At 49.9% G+C, this 14,106-nt stretch overlaps 1 pseudogene; it reads left to right on the top strand.

The window, feature by feature from the left end:
• Positions 1-165: 165 nt before the first annotated feature.
• LOC139183050 (mitochondrial import inner membrane translocase subunit TIM14 pseudogene) lies at positions 166-8,495 on the top strand (annotated as a pseudogene).
• The last annotated feature ends 5,611 nt before the right edge of the window (positions 8,496-14,106 follow it).

Here is a 14,106-nt window from a genome sequence, read left to right as displayed (position 1 = left end):
GCAGTGATACAGGGCTCAGTGCCAAGTGTGGGACACAGTGGAGGAGAAACCAGCTGACCAGAAAATAGAGCTCTGGGCAGCTGCGTACACAGCAAGCACGCAAGGCAGAGGAGTAAAGCCAGGGAGTGCGAGGAGAGTGGGGGAAGGGTGGGTCCTTTAGCCACGATGTCAAGGGAAGCCACAGTGAGCATGCAGTCTTCCTGAAAAGACTTGAGAGACACGAGGACATTCCCATGTCCAAGGCCCGGGACAGGAGGAGAGGGCGGCTGGGAACCCCAGGGAGAAGGTTGACCAAGCATGTTTGCCAAGCCCTGGCCTCGGCATCCAGGGCCCACCCGGGGGACCCAGGGGTCAGAGCAGGTTTTATTTCATTTTATTTTTCTTTACTTTTATTTTATGCCCTGCCACGAGACATGTGGGATCTTAATTCCATCACAAGGGGTCAAACCCGTGCCTTCTGCATCGGAAGCATGGAGTCTTAACCATTGGACCGTTGGAGATGTCCCCAGTGCAGGTTTAAAATGGCCGTCTCTCCATGTGCCATCCCAGACTTTTGTCCCAGCCTTGGAAACCTCTTGAGAGCCCCTTGGACTGCAAGGAGATCAAACCAGTCCATCCTAAAGGAAATCAACACAATATTCATTGGAAGGACTGATGTTGAACCTGAAACTCGAATACTTTGGCCACCTGATGTGAAGAACTGACTCCCTGGAAAAGACATGATGCTGGGAAAGATTGAAGGCAGGAGGAGAAGGGGACGACAGAGGATGAGATGGTTGAATGGCATCACCGACTCGATAGTTTGAGTAGGCTCCAGGAGTTGGTGATGGACAGGGAGGCTTGGCCTGCTGCGGTCCATGGGGTAGCAGAGTCAGACACGATTGAGCAACTAAACTGAACTGACTGGGAACCTTGTCGGGAAAATCCTCCAGCTTTGACAGAGACTCTGTAATACCAGGAGAGACCCATCGAAGGGTTTCAGGGCTCTCTCCTGAGCTGGCCTGAGCTCCTTGCCAGGAGCTAGAGTGACCAGCTTCTCACAGTGTCGTTCCACTCGTGCCCGCCTGGTGGATGCTTTGTGGGGGCACCTTCCCAGGACGAGAGGCCATTGAGAGCCTGGTGGGCTGGGTGTCTTGCCTGGATGGCCCCCTGCAAGGTGGAATGCCCCATTGCACAGATGGAGAAACTGAGCCTCAAAGAGGGGTCCTGATGGGTCTGCGGCCACACAGCCAAGAGACTGGAGGGCTGGGGCTTGAACCCAGGTCTCTCTGACCTGTCTGACCTGGGGGTCTGTAGCTAAGCTTTGGGAAGTCCGTGAACCCCTTTGTTCTTCAGTCGCCCCACCCAGTCATGTCCGACTCTTTGTGACCTCGTGGACTGCAGCACTCCAGGCTTCCCTGTTCTTCGGCATCTCCCAGAATTTGCTCAAACTCATGTCTATTTGAGTTGGTGATGCCATCCAACCGTCTCATCCTCTGTCGTCCCCTTCTCCTTCTGTCCTCAATCTCGGGTAAAAGCATTTTCTGAGTCAGGAACCTGCAGCCTGGTCGGCAAGGGCTGGGACTCCGGGTCACACAGCCCTGAGTTAGAATCCTGACTCTGCCAGTTATAACTTGTGTGGCCTCAGATAGCAATTGGGCCTTTCTGAGCCCATCCTCTGTGAAGTCCCCACCTCCCAGGGCTGCTGTGAGGGTGAACGCACAGGAAGCTCTCAGCATGATGCCCGATACATAGTAGGCGATGGATAAACCCAGAGGATGTTATTGAAGACAGGGTTTAAGAACTGATGAAGAGTTTGAGAGAATCCCCCGGTGGTCCATTGGTTAGGACTCCACGCTTTCACTGTCGAGGGCGTAGGTTCAACCCCTGGTCAGGAACGAGGATCGCACAAGCTGCATGGTGTGGCCAAATTAAAAAACAAACAACGGCAAAAAAAACTGATGAAGAGTTTGATATGTTCACAAAGAAACTGTTATCTTGGAGGTACATCATGTATTTAATGAAATACGCTTTACAAATCAGTGTGTACAGTATAGTCCAACATTTAAAGGAAATCCATACAGAACATTCTGGAAGGAAATTCAGTCCTGGGCTAAGACCCCATGTGAGGGGTGTGTGTGTAACGCTTACATGGTCATCCCTGGAGCTGAAGGGGAAGGATGGGGTATTCATGAGGAGCCCATGGGGATCGATCTCTCTCGAGCCTGGTAATGGTGGTCCAGGCTGGGAGAGTTGAACGTGTGCGTGGGCAGTGCCCCCTGGGCCTTGGGCTCAGAGCCTGGGCTAGGCCAGCCCCACCTGGACTTGCTGCCAGGCTGGTGTAGGCTGACAATGCAATGACCAGGCTGTGTGACCTGTGTAGCAGCAGGACCGCGGGCTTCGGGGTCTGGAGTCCAGGCTGTGTGGCAGCTGAGGGCACTCTGAGAACTCCCAGGGACTGCGGGGCTGACTGAGATCAAGACCCAGGCTGGGACCCCACCGTGTGGTGGGTCTCCAGCCGGGGGCCAGTGGAGATGGAGAGGAAGTTGGAGGTGGGTTGAGAGCCCTGGGTGCCTGCCTGGAACCAGATACTTCTCCAGGTTCTGGGGAGAGGCCTCTGGGGACACGAGTCCGTGGCAGTGAGCTTCTTTTTGAAGGTCAAGGCTGGTCCTTGGCAGCCTGAATGACACCTGGGAAGCTCAGAGGAGGGAGTGGCCCCACCGCCATTTCCCTCAACTCTCCCCTGAAGCTTTGGCAGGAGCCTCCTAACAGCCCTGAAGACACGTGCAGATGGATTTCTGCCCTCCGCGGCCCCCTAGAATCTCCCACATGTTGAGAACCCCTGGAAATGAGCTGGTCCAGCCCAGGCTCCCTGGAGCTGAACTCCTGGGCCCCTTGGAGCCTCAGCCCGCTCTGCTCAACCAGGGCCTCTGAGCGTGAGGAGCTGGCGTGGGGGGCGTAGGGGGCACCTGACGCAAGGGAGCCTCTGGCCTCGGAGGGAGGCCACGGCACTGGCTTGCCTAGGGCCAGAGCGCCGCAGGGAGTGGGGACACCAGGGCCTGAAAACAGGGCTAAGACCGCCGTCCCCCCGCCCCCAGGAAATGGAGTGGAGAACAGACGTGGGCAAGTCCTAGACGGCAAAGAAACTCCTCCATCTCCCCGCCCGATCTGGGGGCCCTTCAGCCCCGTGCAGCCAAATGAAACACATCCCACCAGCTTACAACTCACCCAGTCTTCCCATCTCAGCCGACGGCCACTCTGGCCTTCCAGGCACTCCAGGCAAAGACTTTGGAATTGTTTTCAGCTCCTCTTTCTCCCGTGTTCCAGCTTTCCCAAATCTGGGGACCGGTTTCTAAGGAACATAATGTGAAAGTCTGAGGTCGACCCACATGCACTAATTCAGAAAGACATCTGTACCTGCGCCGTCTCAACTGAGATTCAAAGGCTGTAGAATAAGTCTTAATATGAGTCGATTCACATAGAAGACTATTTTTCATTTGCCCTGAAAGTTGTGTGGCTCAGTTGGTAAAGAATCTGCCTGCAATATGGGAGACCTGGGTTTGATCCCTGAGTTAGGAAGATCCCCTGGAGAAGGGAAAGGCTACCCACGCCAGTATTCTGGCCTGGAGAATTCTATGGACTGTATCCATGGAGTCACAAAGAGTCGGACACTGAGTGGCTTTCACTGAAACTTGTGTAAGGAACATACCAGAAGGTCAAGATCAGGTAACAGGTGTGGAGATCACTCAGTGGTCTTTTCTTTCTCTTGTATAGTATTTATAACTTTTGCTATACATGTGTATTATGTTTCTAGTCATGAAACAGTAACTTTCTTAAAAATTTTTGACTGTACCATGTGGCTTTCGGCGTCTTCGGTTCTTAAACCCTGTCTTCAGTAACAGCACTTGGGTTTCTCCATCACCTACATCATGCTGAATTCCCCAAACACTAATTTTTAAAATATATATATATATATTTATTTATTTACTCATTTTATTTTTGGCTGCACTGGGTCTTCACTGCCGTGAGGGCTTTTCCCTAGGTGCGAGGAGCAGGCGTTCATTGCGGTGGCTTTTCTTATTGCAGTGTATGAGCTCCAGGGTTCTCAAGCTCCAGAGCGAGGGCTCAGTAGTCGTGGCGCTCGGGGCTTAGTTGCTCCATGGCGTGTGGGATCTTCCCAGATCAGGGATTGAACCCGTGTCTCCTGCAATAGCAGGCTGATTCACTGAGCTTCACCGCTGAGCCACCAGGGAAGCCCCCTCAACAGTAACTTTTCAGTAGACCTTATGGTGAGTGAAAGAAGGTGGAAGAAGACACGAGAGAGGACACACTGCATGATTCAGTTTGTATGACGCTGGAGAGCAGGCAAAGCGTGTCTGTGTGATAGAGGGGCCAACAGCCGCCTCGCGAGGTGGGGAGGGTGTTGGCTGGAAAGGGCAGGAGGGAGACTTCTGGGGATTTCTGTCCCACATGGTCGTCGGAGGGTATGTGTGTATGTGCTCAGTCGCTCCAATCGTGTCTGACTCTTCGAGACCCCACGGACTGTAGCCCATCAGGCTCCTCTGTCCATGGGATTCTCCAGGCAAGAATCCTGGAGTGGGTTGCCAGGCCCTCCTCCAGGGGATCTTTTGGACCCAGGGATCAAACCTGGGTCTCCTTGCACTGAGCTGAATGCTTCAGATTTGTGCACTCTGGGGTTTGTAAAGTAAAGCTTGATACAAATTAAAATGCAATAAAACAAAGCACAATGAATCAGACCTGAGACAGCCAAGAGTGAGGATTTACTCAAGATCCAGATTCCTGGCTGCCAGGGGGTACTTGGCAAGCTGAGCCCATGGTGCTGGTGACAGGGGGACTATCACAGTTGAAAACAGAGCCAGCACGTTTCAGAGCAGATTATGAGGCTTAACCAGCCAGGCCACTCCGCTCAGAGCCAGGACGATTTAATAGACACACGCTCCGGCCAAAAACCGAAATGGCCAGTGTGACCAAAATAACCTAATCTCCTGCAACCTGTCAGGGGGACGGAGACCAGGCCTCCACTCTGTCAGACAATTCCAGGAATCCGGGGTCAGGGAGGGGGTGATATCTGCTCCTGAAACACTGTGGAGGCCCTGGGCAGCCGACTGTGGACATCCTGCAGCGACGGCCACCAGTGTCCCCTGCCAGGAGCAGGCTCAAGGCCCCAGGTTATCGCTCAAGTCGGGTCTGGCGGGAGGGACGAGACCCACGTGGGTGCCGGCAGGAAGGAGCCCCGGTCCCGCAGAACCTCCCTTCACCCAGAAATAACATCCCTCCTGACAGCCGAGTTTATCAGCACGATAGCAGATTTTTTCAAAACAATAACAGAGGTCCTAGCGGCTCCCTCGGCCCACACTCAGCAGGGATGACTGGCCATGGTGTCGGCAGCCGCTGCTGTCCACGCCTCTGCTCCAGGAAGGCCCCATCTGTAAATCCCCGGAGGGGAGGCCGTGTATGCATTCACCCCTCTGCACCCCGCGTGATGAGCCCTCGGTAGACGTCTGTTTCACAGATGAGTGAATTTCCCCTTTGCCGTCCTGGTTTTCATTTTTATTTGTTTATTTTTACATGTACGCACCTCTCTGTTTATTTCTGGCTGCGCTGGGTCTTCATCACGGCACACAGGCTTTCTCTAGTTGGGGCGAGTGGGGGCTACTCTTCCTCGAGATGGGCGGGCTTCTCATTGCAGTGGCTTCTCTCGTTGTGGCGCACGGCCACAGAGTGTGTGGGTTTGGTAGCTGTGACACCTGGGGCATGTGGAAACTCCCCAGACTGAGGGTCAAGCCTGCGTCCCCTGCACTGGCAGGAGGATCCTTAACCCCTGGACCACCAGGGAAGTCCTTCCATCCCGTTTCATCATCCACAACAGCCCTCTAGGAGGAAACCTGTAGCTCCCATTTTACAGAGGAGGAAACCGAGGCCCACAGGTGATGAGGTGCATGCGAATCAGGACCCGTTTTCTCATTCCAGGTCCTGGGGTTTCCTCGTCTCACGACTGCTGATCATGGCTATCTCAACTCCCCTTCCCCTGCCTGGAAGAATGATGGGGCTGGGAAACCACAGTGTTCAAGGCTGTTTTCTCTCATAGGAATTGTTTGTTTATTTATGGCCTCCCCAACTAGGGATCAAACACGGGCCCTTGGCAGTGAGAGTGCGGAGTCCTAACCCCCGGATTGCCGAGGAACTCCCAGGAAATAATTTCATTTTATTTAAAGTTCTGCAGGGGAAATTCCCTGGCAGTCCAGTGGTTAGGAGTTGGCAGTTTCACTGCTGAGGGTGTGGGTTCAAGCCCCGGTCTGGGAACTAAGATTCCCCCAAGCTCACTGGAAAAGACCCTGATGCTGGGAAAGATTGAAGGTGGGAGGAGAAGGGGACAACAGAGGATGAGATGATTGGATGTCTTCACCAACTCAATGGAGATGAATTTGAACAAGCTCCGGGAGTTGGTGATGGGCAGGGAAGCCTGGCGTGCTGCAGTCCATGGGGTCGCAAAGAATCGAACACAATTGAGTGACTGAACTGAACTGAAGCCTCATGGAGCAGCAAAAAAAAAAAACACACACACAACGAAGTTCTGCGGTCTTGTCCTTTTTTCTGAAGAAGCGTATGTCCCCACGAATAACGAAAGAAATGCACGTAAAACAATACTGATACCACCCAACGTGTGAGCCGTTGATAACACCCCGCGCGGGCAGAGCTGCGGAAGCCCTGTCTTCTTGGGCAGCTGTACTGGGAACACACGGAGGTGTCTCAAAACATGCCAAACGCACGTTCTCTGACCCCGATCATTCACGGGGGGACATTCTGGGCCGGAGGGTAATGTGAGCAAAGGTGTGGGGGCTGGAAGCTCAAGTGTGGACGTTTGCCTTGGAAGGAAGGGAGCTGCTCACCCAGCAGGTGAAGGGACACTAAGTCCCCCGAGTGGACCATGCTTCCGGAGAAGGAGAATTCTGGAGAGAAGGCCCTGGCTTGAAACCTGGTGGTGGTGGTGTTGTTCAATGGTTCAGTCGTGTCCAACTCTATGACCCCATGAACTGCAGCGCGCCAGGCTTTTCTGTCCTTCACCGTCTCCCGGAGTTTGCTCAAACTCATGTTCGTTGAGTCCGTGATGCCATCCAACCATCTCATCCTCTGTTGCCCCCTTCTCCTCCTGCCCGCAATCTTGCCCAGCATCAGGGTCTGGAAACAGATGCGTAGCCGCCTGCGTTGAGCTGGTGCCCACAGCCCGAGAAGCCCTTGCAGCACGGAATTGTCTTGTACTCTAACCTGGGGAAGCACGCTTTAGGAGCCCAGCTCACAGACGAAGAAGCCGGCAGGCCAAAGCCCCAGCTGGAGCTCGGGCGGGACCGACTCCCAGCCGCAGGGTCCCTCACCTGTTTACTCCCAGCCTGCCCTTGGCATCTCCCCTGAGCAGCCTGACTCTGGAGACAACACAGGGCGTCCACAGCCCCTGCCCTTGGGGGCCTCAGCGTCTAGACGGGTGGTTGGGTTTGGGAAAAACTATTCAGCTGACCGTGTAGAGGTCTGAGTCCTGTGATACCCAGCATCTGCGAGGTGGGACTGTTGATTCTGAGGGAAGAAGCAAAGCCCCATGCAGCCCCGTCAGGACCAAACATCCGCCCCTGCGAATCTTTTGTGGGGCCTGGGCCAGGTCTACCTGGCCAGGAGAACCGTGGGGCTGGGGCTTCCCTGGTGGTCCAGTGGTTAGAATCTTCCTTGCAGTGCAGGGCTTGTGGGTTCCATCTCTAGTCGGGCATCTCTGATCCCACTTGCTGCTGAGCAACTAAGCCTGCGTGCCACGACTGAGACCCCACACAGACTGATAGATAAACTTTTTTTTAAGTTTTTTTTTTTTTTTTTTAAAGAAGAACTGTGGAGCCTGGGCCAGCCTCCTTGCCCTTGTGCCTTGTTGGAGGGAATGTAAAATGGGACTTCCTTGGTGGTCCAATGACTAAGATTCTGAGTTCCCAATGCAGGGGGTCCAGGTTCGAGCCCTGGTCAGGGAACTAGACCCCACATGCTGCAACTAAGGAAAAAATAAATGCTGTAGCCAGGGTGGTCAAGGTGTGGAATCGGTGGCTGTGGCCTCTGGGCTGGGATGAACCAGGCTCAGGGTGCAGGCAGGGGAGCCGGGCAGGACCCACGGCCAGTAGAGTGGGAGCTGCTGGACTGGTCACTCCTGCTGCAGGACTTGCAGGCCGTTTTATGCCTCCACTCAAGTTAGGAAGCATATGGAACCTCGAGCAAAACAAGTGTTTAAAAGTCTACCAAAATGTGCCTTCCGTAGCGGCTATGACAGAGGTGGGTCTGAACCCAAAATGACAAAATGGGAACCAGCACTAGAATGGGGTGTGAGTCTTACTGCCAATAAGAAACAATAAGCAATGTTTATCAATGAATTATGCTTGTAAGTCACAAACACAAGGGAGAATCTCCTCACATAGCAGTCGAAAATCGATGCTAAAGATTTACTAGAGGGTCAAGTTAAAACATGAAGTAAATGTATGATGAATTTTTTTTTTTTGGCCAAGCTGCACAGTTTGTAATGTCTTTGTTCCCCAATCAGAGATTGAAATCAGGCCCTCCACAGTGAAAGTGTGGAGTCCTAACCACTGGACTGCTGGGGACTTCCTGTATGGTGAATTTGAAGTTCTTATTCATTTATGTACCAGCTTTTTGGGCTTCCCTGGTGGCTCAGATGGTAAAGAATCTGCCTGCAATGCTGGAGACCTGAGTTTGATCCCCAGGTCAGGAAGATCCCCTGGAGGAGGGCATGGCAACCCACTCCAGTATCCTTGCCTGGAGAATCTCCATGGACAGAGGAGCCTGGTGGGCTGCAGTCCATGGGGTCGAAAAGAGTGGGACATGACTGAACAACTAAGCACACACTCACACACCAGCTTTTTATAATGATGTGCCTCAAAACTTAAAAAAAGTTGTAGCCACTGTAGAAAGCAGTATGGCAGTCCCTCAAAAAAAATTATGCACAGAATTGTCAAAGGACCCAGAAAGCCCATATTTGAGAATATACCCAAAAGAAATTGAAAGCAGACCCTTGAAGAGATATTTGAACACTCATGTTCAGAGTTATTCACAATGGTCAAAAGGTCATTCACAACTCAAATCCGTGTCCACTGACTGATGAATGAGTAAACAGCATGGTAAATACATACAGTGGAATATTACTCAATCTTAAAAAGAAAAACATTCCCACACAGGCTACAACAGGGATGAAATGTGAGGATATTATGCTAAGTGAAATAAGCCAATCATAAGAAGACGGATTCTAAATGTTTTCACTTGGGTGAAACACCTGGAGAAGTAAGATTTGTAGAGACAGAAAGTAGAATGGTGGTCGCTAGGACTGGGGGAGGAGAGCGGGAATTAGTGTTTAGTGGGAAAAGTTTTAGTTTTGCAAGATAACTAAGTTCTAGAGATTGGTTACCCATGGACATACTGGATCACAACACTGAACTGAACACTTTGAAATGGTTAATATAGGGAATCAGTGCTGACTGTTCATTGGAAGGACTGATGCTGAAGCTGAAGCTCCAATACTTTGGCCACCTGATGCGAAGAACTGACTCATTGGAAAAGACCCTGATGCTGGGCAAGACTGAATGCAGGAGGAGAAGGGGATGACAGAGGATGGTTGGATGGCATCATGGACTCGATGGACATGAGTGTGAGCAAGCTCCGGGAGTTGATGATGGACAGGGAAGGACAGGGAAGCCTGGCATGCTGCAGTCCATGGGGTCGCACGGAGTGGAACACGACTGAGTGACTGAACTGACTGATTGATAGTAAATTTTCTTTTGCATGTGTTAATATTTTACCACATTAAAAAAATAAGTATGAGATAAAACCACTCACCAGGTAGGGACCTTGAGAGGGTGTAACGAGGGGAGTTCTGGCTAAGATTTTAGGGTGCTGTCCTGTACGCAGGAGGGTGGGCTTCATGGGCCGGCCACCTGGGCAGCCACCCAGGGCCCCCGTGCTCAGATGGGCCCCTCACATGGTTAATGCTGCCGTAGTTGTTTTGAAATTCCTAATAATTTTTGAACAAGAGTTGCCACATTTTCATTTTGCATTGAACCGCAAAATGACGTAACTGAGAGTTCTGGCCCTCAGTCAAGACACCAGCACAGACTTTATCATCAACCTTGTTGGGATGAGCTGGGTGAAGGATGTGCCGTGTTCAGGGTGGAGAAGGGTGTGGGGCCACATGAAGACAGTACGCCTGCCTGGGGAGGGGGAGGGGCAGCGGGACCACCTGCCAAGGAAGGAGAGGGCCATAGACAGCGGAGGCCGGGAAGGGGCTGGGCCAGATCATCCCAAGATGGGGTCTTGACCCCATGATGTTGTTCAGTCGCTAAGTCGTGTCTGACTCTTTGTGACTCTATGGACTGCAGCACGCCAGGTTCCTCTGACCTTTACTATCTCTTGGCGTGTGCTCAAATTCATGTCTATCGAGTCACTGATGCTATCTAACCAGCTCATCCTCTGTCTCCCCCTTCTCCCCCTGCCCTCAATCTCTCCCAGAATCAAGATCTTTTCCAATGAGTTGGCTCTTCACTTCAGGTGGCCAAAGTATTGGAGCTGATCCCATTCCTTGCTGGTATTTCAAGACTCCCTTGGCGGAATATGACCCCGAGGAACCAGCCTCAGAAACCAGCCAGTGCAGGGACGTCTCATCCAGGAAACAGTGTTTATTGAACACCTGCTACGAGCCAGCAGTAAGCACATCATCTGCAACCTTCTGGTTCTCATCACCTCCTGGGGTTAAAGGGCTGAGGCGGGAACCAAGGAAGGGCAGGGGCAGCAGCGGGGTGCATATTAGCTCTGGCTCCACTAGATGGCGCCAAATATAACTGATGATGGACCCAAAGCACGCCCCCGGCCTGGGCAAGGCGGTGCGGACGTCTCAGGAAGCTTGCAAACAAAGCTCAGAGCATCACCTTGAAAGCGCACCCATCTCCGGAAGGTGGCTCTTTGCTTTTCAGGAGGCAGAGGTGTGAACCATCAGCCTTCGTAGGTTCAAATCCAGACTCTGCCACTTAAAAGTTTCACACATTTTCACAACTTAAAACTTTTATTTATTTTCCTTGCTTAATGTAAGTTTTATAGTCTCGTTAGCTTTTCATTACTTTTTAAAAAATTCATAATTTTTAATTGATTAAATAAAAATAGAATAACAATTGAGATCTACGAATGAGAAGAATGGATTTCTTTGGGGGCAGGAGGGGAGATGATTTCACTTATTTGGGGTACAAAGTTAGTGTGTTCGTTATCATCAAATCAGTTGCAAGTGGTCACAAGGAACCAGCATTCTTAGCTTTCTGGAGCAGGTAGTGGGCTGGATTTGACCGATGCTTTGCTGACTCTTGATCTTGTGTATTAACTGTGTTAATGTAATAGGGAAGAACATTTTTGTATTCTATTACAAGTTAATCACTGAAGGGATGCTGCCTATAAACTTAAGTTATACATAATGGCCCACCTCTGGGGATCCTGCTCTCCCGGTAAAGAGCATTAAGCTAAAATACCTTTGTTTAGCTCATAGGAAACCTCCTGACCAGGTCCACCTGTGAATGGTGGCAGGAGGGAGAAATTAACAAATCCCCTCTGAAGGTTGACAGAAACCAAGAAGTGTATGACTTTACTCCCTTCCCCTTTTAGTATAGAAGGAGTCTGAATTCTAACTCAGGCAAGATGGTTCTTTAGGACACGTGCCTACCATCTTCTTGGTTAGTCGGCTTTTTCAATAGTCATTATTCCTTGTTCCCAAAACCTGTCTCTCGATTTATTGGGCTTATTGGCCTGTCATGTGACAAGCAGTGTGAGCGTAGACTCTGTTTCCTTGGCAGTGTTTGTTTTTTGCCAATTAAAGGTTTGTTTTCTGATGTCTAAACCTACATGTGCACTAATTATGAAGTGAAGTCGCTCAGTCATGTCCAACTCTTTGCAACCTCATGGACAATAGCCTACCAGGCTCCGCCGTCCATGGGATTCTCCAGGCAAGAATACTGGAGTGGGCTGCCATTTCCTTCTCCAGGGGATCTTCCCAACCTGGGGATCGAACCCGGGTCTCCTGCATTGCAGACAGACGCTTTACCGTCTGAGCCATCAGGGAAGCACATTATAAGCAATAAACTGCTGCAGAATGATACACACAGCCGTTGCAGATCTGTGCCCTGTAATACATGATGTTGGTGATTAAAAAATTCAGAAGAGTGAGAAACATTAATGCATTTTGTGTGTTATAAATAATGAATTACTCTTTCGGGAACAAAGGCTAAAAGGAAGGTAAAAAAAAAAAAAAAGAGAGAGAGACTGCAATTGTCCTACGCCCAGGCACCTAGAATGTAACAGAGCAGGTTTGTAAATTGCTGCTCCTCTTTTCACGCTGCCTTCAAGTACACATTCATGGCTGACAGATGTCTGGGGCACATGCTGTTTTATTGTGTATTAATTCAACAAATATTTGAGCAACTAGTGTGTGCTATACTGAAGCACCTTTTTAAATTTTTTTAAAACTAATCTTCCCAACAACCCTTCAATGTAGGTGCTATTGTCTCCATTTATGAATAAGAAACTGAGGCTCAGACAAGTGACATGACCTACCACAAGCCACAAAGCTAGTGCATTCGGGAGTGAGGATTCAATCTAGACCTGGCTTCAGTTTTAAATTTTTCACTAGCCAGGTTGCCATTTCCTAACAGATGGAGTTTTAAAACTTTTCATGCAAAGTTGGGCACAATGAAGGACAGAAACGGTTTGGACCTAACAGAAGCAGAAGATATTAAGAAGAGGTGGCAAGAATACACAGAACTATACAAAAAAAAGATCTTCATGACCCAGGTCACTCACCTAGAGCCAGACATCCTGGAATGTGAAGTCAAGTGGGCCTTAGAAATCATCACTACGAACAAAGCTAGTGGAGGTGATGGAATTCCAGTTGAACTATTTCAAATCCTAAAAGATGATGCTGTGAAAGTGCTGCACTCAATATGCCAGCAAATTTGGAAAACTCAGCAGTGACCACAGGACTGGAAAAGGTCAGTTTTCTTTCCAATCCCAGAGAGGCAATGCCAAAGAATGTTCAAACTACCGCATAATTGCACTCATCTCACATGCTAGCAAAGTAATGCTCAAAATTCTCCAAGCCAGGCTTCAACAGTATATGAACCATGAACTTGCAGATGTTCAAGCTGGATTTAGAAAAGGCAGAGGAACCAGAGATCAAATTGCCAATATCTGCTAGATCATCAAAATAGCAAGAAAGTTCCAGAAAAACATCTACTTCTGCTTTATTGACTACACCAAACACTTTGTGTGGATCACAACAAACTGTGGAAAATTCTTCAAGAATGGGAATACCACAGATAGGAATACCAGACCACCTTACCTGCTTCCTGAGAGATCGATCTGTATGCAGGTCAAGAAGCAACAGTTAAAACTGGACATGGAACAACAGACTGTTTCCCAATTGGGAAAGGAGTATGTCAAGGCTTATACTGTCCCCTTGCTTATTTAACTTATATGCAGAGTACATCATGCAAAATGCCGGGCTGGATGAAGCACAAGCTGGAATCAAGATTTTCGGGAGAAATAGCAATAACCTCAGGTATGCAGATGATACCACCCTATGGCAGAAAACGAAGAGCAACTAAAGAGCCTCTTGATAAGAGTGAAAGAGGAGAGTGAAAAAGCTGGCTTAAAACTCAACATTCAAAAAACTAAGATCATTGCATCTGGTCCCATCACTTCATGGCAAATAGATGGGGAAACAATGGAAACAGTGACAGACTTTATTGTTTTAGGCTCCAAAATCACTGCAGATGGTGACTGCAGCCATGAAATTAAAAGACGCTTCTTGGAAGAAAAGCTATGACCAACCTAGACAGCTTATTAAAAAGCAGAGACATTACTTTGCCGACAAAGGTCCATCTAGTCAAAGCTACGGTTTTTCCAGTAATCATGTATGGACGTGAGAGTTGAACCATAAAGCAAGCTGAGAGCTGAAGAATTGATACCTTTGAACTGTGGTGTTGGAAAAGACCCTTGAGAGTCCCTTGGACTGCAAGGAGATCAATCGAGTCAATC

This window comes from Bos indicus, chromosome 5 (genome assembly GCF_029378745.1).
Source record: "Bos indicus isolate NIAB-ARS_2022 breed Sahiwal x Tharparkar chromosome 5, NIAB-ARS_B.indTharparkar_mat_pri_1.0, whole genome shotgun sequence".
In the NCBI taxonomy this organism is placed as follows: Eukaryota; Metazoa; Chordata; class Mammalia; order Artiodactyla; family Bovidae; genus Bos; species Bos indicus.
This window is presented reverse-complemented; position numbering and strand designations above follow the sequence as displayed.